This window comes from Lactuca serriola, chromosome 8 (assembly GCF_051521515.1).
Source record: "Lactuca serriola cultivar US96UC23 chromosome 8, Lser_US96UC23_V15, whole genome shotgun sequence".
Lineage (NCBI taxonomy): Eukaryota > Viridiplantae > Streptophyta > Magnoliopsida > Asterales > Asteraceae > Lactuca > Lactuca serriola.
This window is the reverse complement of record NC_136415.1, coordinates 113,573,435-113,579,430: the sequence shown is the minus strand read 5'-3', so window position 1 is coordinate 113,579,430 and position 5,996 is coordinate 113,573,435.

Genomic DNA, 5,996 nt, shown 5'->3' with positions numbered 1-5,996 from the left:
TTAGAAAGCCTAGATCCGAGCAATAGGGTTTTGCATGCGCACATAGGAAAGTTCTTATGGCTAAATCCTATCAGTATTGTCTCGCAGTTTCCCAAGTCACCATGCAGCAAATCATACAATCATTCAACACATCAGATAACAAAACGAAGGTTTTATATTAATTCTTGAAACGATTACATAGGTGTTCAAGTTCACCCTAGACTATGCCTCTACTAGGCTACATCATACGAAACTATGGCTACTGCATAATCCGATCTTCGGGTAAGAAGTCCTCATTCTTGATTCCACGCATGGTTCTCTGCTTCGTCGAGGATCATGTGAAATGCCCTTGGCCTTGGTGGTGTTTCTGGTCTTGCTGCTTTATTTTTCCTTGGGCAGTCTCTGGACATGTGCCCCTTGCCTCCACATCCGTAGCATACTTTGTCATTATGTGTGCAGTCTTTGGAATAGTGACCCGTCCTCCCACACTTGTAACAAGTCACTTCTTCGTTGCACTTCCCACCATGCTTCTTCTTGCATTTATCACACCATCTTGTTTCACCTCCATCTGCTCCTCCGAGTTTTGAGAATTTGCTTTCCTTGTTCGACCTCGAAGATCCCTCAAACTTTCGCTTCTCTCCTGCCTTATCTTTTTCTAGACCCTTTTCTCTTATCTGGGCCTCTACGTTCTTAGCTGCCCTAATAGCTGCTTTTAAGGTAGTTGCCATTTTGACCATTGGACCAAAGTCAGTGGGCAGTCCGTTAGCAAACCTATCAATCTTGGAGAGTTCAGTAGGCACCAAGTAGGGAAATAGCTTCATCCTCTCGGTAAATGCGGTGGCATACTCATCAACACTCATCTTCCCTTTCTTCAGGTTCTGAAACTCGTTGTTTAGGTCTATCAGATCTACCTCCGAGCAGTACTGCATTTTCAACTGTTCCAAAAACTCTTCCCACGACATCCTTAAGGCTTCTCCTCGTGGCATCGTATCTGCCAATAGCTTCCACCAGCTCAAGACTCCAGTTTTCAGCTGTCTTACTGCAAAGACAGTCTTCTGTTTCTCATTACAGTTGTAGCTCTCAAACACCATCTCCATCTCAGAGATCCAATCCATAACCTCAACCGGCTTTGGGCTTCCTGAGAGGCTTGGTGGTTTCGCACCCAAGAAGTTCTTGTACATCCGCCCATCCTTGTTGTTTCTCCCTTCTGGGCCATCCCTTTGCTCACCTTGAGTCCCAACTTGACTCACTTGGCGGCTGTAGTTCCCTTCCTCAGATTGCTCGGGAATCAGTTCGGGTTGCTCAATGGGCATAGTAGGTTCGTCCCTATTCAACATTCGTCTCATTTCTTCCCTTTGTTCAGCCAACATAGCCCGAATCATGGCTTGAACTCCAGCCATGGTGACTGGCTCAGGCGCAACTTCTTCTACAACAGGTATTTGCTAAACCACTGGGGGTTGGTTCCTGTTCCCATTTGCGTTTACGTTTCCGCTACGGGTCCTTACCATCTCGATCTATACACCGAATAAGGTGAATTTAGACCTTTACTTGACGTTTAAATCATCCTTATCACTCCGAAACATTTACATGCTAGTTCTAATACCGTAGTCGTACGTTTAGAATCCTAAACACATAAGGTTTCCAGATCCGGTCGGCAACAGACCATAGATCCGAACAATTAACAACATATCATGCACAAAGCATTTAGCACATAAAAGCATTTTAGGCACAATTCCTAAAATAAGCTAGTGCTCACACCTCACAATCATCGCTTAGCATTCTAAGTTTAAGTCTAGAAATAAATCCATATTCCTAGTTCGCTTAAACTAATGCTCTGATACCAACTGTGACATCCCCAAAATCACGGCAAGAAAAGACCGATTTTGTTTATGCTTTATAAAAATCAGAGTACTTCATTTTATAAAAAGGTTGCGGAATTTGTTCCCATAAAAACATGGTAAATACGTTATTAAAACATTTTCGAAGAAACGTATTTATTTCATTTTAAAATGTTTGGGATGTCATCGTTAATACCGAAACATAAGCATAAACAGACTTACAATGATTTACACTAGTGATCTACATCTCTTTTAAATCTCTTAGTTTAATGTCACTTCACTTCGTCACCTGTGATATACATAAACTGAGTGGGTCAGGTTGGGAAACCTGGTGAGTGCATAGGATTTTCAACCCACAATAATATAATTATTATGTTCAATCAAACAATCAACCCAATTACCCATCCCCATTATCTTCTTTACTCTTTAAGGATTTAACCTAAGAGTCATCTATCCTGCATTCGTTTATTCCGAAGTCCCTTACTTCCAGGGTTATGGGATTGGCACTAAATCCATAGCTGCCAATGTTCGTTCATAAAGCACTAATTCCATAGCTGCTATAGTCTATTCATCGGGTACTAAATCCATAGCTACCAGTCTTTATCTAATAGGTACTAAGTCCATAGCTACCAATGTTCAACAGGTACTAAGTCCATAGCTACCAATTCCTACAGGTACTAAATCCATAGCTACCAACGTCTAAAAGGTACTAAGTCCATAGCTACCGGTGTTTGTCCCATAGGCACTAAGTCTATAGCTGCCAATGTATACTCACGTCATCTTCTATCTCTCATCATTCATCTACCCATCTCATACCCAACATTTTCGTATATATAAAATACGTATACAGTTTAAGTCCTTTAAAACATGTATAAAACGTTCAACCAGCATAGACAGCAAGTAGTTTATATAAAATACTTCATATCTATGTGTAAGATGAAAGTAACTATGCACTCACTTGAGAAGGTGGTGACTCGGTACTCGGACAACGCTTCGTTTACTTTAAAATAATTTCCTTTGACGAAACCTAGTATTATTACCACTAGATTTTAGTCTAATATTTACCGTGACTAATTATTAGTCTTATTATTATTATTATATAAGCGTTTAAACAATACTTTCCAACCACTATGTACAGACAGGGGCCAGACATAAAACACCGGAGGGCAGGACCATTTTGGCATATAGCACTTCTGAAATCCAACAACCCTATGCGGCCCTTTAAACCAGATTCCCCGTACCGCGAGTAGTTAAAAAGATATTATAACGACACTTATATAAGTCATAATAATAGCTCAAATATTTATTATAAATTTATAATAACAATACTAATTTTAAATATAAACTATATTTAAAATAGGGTAAGCATAACTTACTTACAAGAGGATTTTAGCTAGGAGTCGGGCTCTGTAAGGGCAGAACTTCGTTGCTGAATCTTTCTAAGAAAGATTCGAGCAGCGCTTCAGCGCTCACCTTACTATACTAAAACTACAGAAAGAGAAGTCGAATCACGAGGGACCGAAATGCTCGGGGGATAAGGAGAGAAAGACTCTTGAATCAAGAGAATGGTGCAAGAAATATGAGAGCCCAAGCCTCTTATTTATAGTAATTGAATTTACAAAAACTACCCCCCATAATTACTTAATGACCTTATAGTTATATAAACAACTAAACACCCCTTTATAATACTATTTTAAATAGATTTAAAGATATTTGTACTAAACTAATGTCGAAAGAACTCAACATTAGTCTTATAATGACCGCATCGTCGATACCTTTCTAATGATATATACATATGTATATATATGTGTACGTATATATGATTTATACTTTATTTTAATACGTAAATATGCTATTATAATTTGTAACTCGTTCATACGAACTCCGTTTTTGACGTTCTTTATATCCATACGTAGGTGGAGACGCACTCTACAACTTTCGTTTAGACTCCTTCGGCTAATTTTGAATTTATTTTTAAAGTTATAGTTTTAACAGGCCGGGACATGATTGGTCCGTTATAATCTCATAACTTCTTCATCCGATGTCCATTTTCGTCTGTCTTTTTATTGTTACGCTACTAATAATGAGATCTTCAATTCTCGTTTAGGTTGTGTCGGCTAAAAATCGCTCGATCTAATATTCGAATTTTGGACTGTACACTGTTAATCCGAAACTTCGAAAAATCGTAACTTCTTCATACGAAGTCAGATTTGGGCGTTCTTTTTATCGAAGTTCTTAGTTTAACATATTCTACGACTTTCGTTTAGAGCGCTAAATCTAAATCTCGCTCTAATCATAAATTTACTATTTACGCTTCCCGGCGCCGTGCCGGTTCCGACGCGAAACTTCGATGGGTCATAACTTCTTCGTTATAACTCGGATTTCGGCGTTCTTTATATGTACGGAAACCCTGTGACATCTTCTACAAATTGGTTAAGATTATTTATTCTAAATAATCGTTTTTTTGAAAAGTCGTTTTCGACCCCTATTGCCTCTAAATTGACTAGCCCGGATCTGCGGGCGTTACACATCCTGGTACTACTCCCGCCCGAGCACGCTTAACTGCAGAGTTCTTATGGGATCTACTGCCCTCACGGCTTTAAAACGTGTTGTGATAGGGAAGGTATCCACACCCCTTATAAGGAATGCTTAGTTCTCATTTTCAGCCGATGTGGGATCAGATCTAACCCACTTAAAAGTGGGTTAGATCTGATCCCACATCGGCTGGGAAGGAGAACTAAGCATTCCTTATAAGGGGTGTGGATACCTTCCCTATCACAACACGTTTTAAAGCCGTGAGAGCAGCAGATCCCATAAGAACTCTGCAGTTAAGCGTGCTCGGGCGGGAGTAGTACCAGGATGGGTGACCCCTGGGAAGTCCTCGTGTCGAGTGGCCCAAAGCGGACAATATTGTGATACGTGCCAGAGGGGGATGTTACAAATGGTATCAGAGCCAGGGCACGGGTTGATGTGTTCGACGGGGACGTCGAACCCTATAATGGGGGGTGAAAGTGGGTTAGATCTGATCCCACATCGGCTGGTTAGGAGAACTAAGCATTCCTTATAAGGGGTGTGGATACCTTCCCTATCACAACGCGTTTTAAAGCCGTGAGGGCAGCAGATCCCATAAGAACTCTGCAGTTAAGCGTGCTCGGGCGGGAGTAGTACTAGGATGGGTGACCCCTGGGAAGTCCTCGTGCCGAGTGGCCCAAAGCGGACAATATTGTGATACGTGCCAGAGGGGGATGTTACATTCATCCCTAAGACGTGTGCACACACCGACTTTCCTTCTTTATGTTTACTTGCCAAAAGGGCTTGAGTGATCTTGAACTTTTCAAGGCTTTGAACTTGTGGGTTAGGGAGAATAATTTGAGGAGGAGGAGGAAGTGAAGTATGATCTCTTGCTCCTCGATCGAATCGTGGAATATCATCTTCATGTGGAATGCTTGTTCCACCGGATTTGGGAAAACCATAGTTGTCGAACTTTGACATCTACAAAACGGGAGAAAACGAATTCAAGTTAGTTGATTGAATGAGTCCTTAGCAAATCACCCAAATGAGATACTAAGGCTAGGATCCAACACAATATTCTACAACTCAGGAGAGGGATGCCGTAACCCTAATTGCAGAATATTTGAAGGTAAGTGAATGACGATTCACTAATTTCCACCACAAAAAACGAAAAAGAATTTAAGTTTTAAATCTATGAAAACTCCTAGATCCTTTGATATTCATTGTACTTTAAATGGCATGTTTAAATCTCGATATGCCCCTCATGTTTGTGACTGGGATGCCGAGGATCACAAAGCGAGTGTGAATAACCATGCAAACTTACATGGTGCCCTCACATGTTACAGTCACCTATTCGATGTGCCGGTAAACCACACACGCTCCACCGAACTATGACAAACATTGAGTCACCCTCTGCTACCTTTGCTTAGAACCATTTAGTGTGTCGGTAAACCACACACGCTCCACTAACGTCTTTGCAAGGGCACAAAGTGTAATTTCATGGAATTGCATCAATTCACTTTTGCCTAAGTAACTAAGATTGGGAATTTTATGAAAACATTTAGTTACTTTAATAATTCATTATACTTATAATGGAAGGTTTCGTCCTATCCTACCCGTTCGGCTAACGACCCTCCACTAGTCAAGAGTGCGGTGGGTAACAGTGGA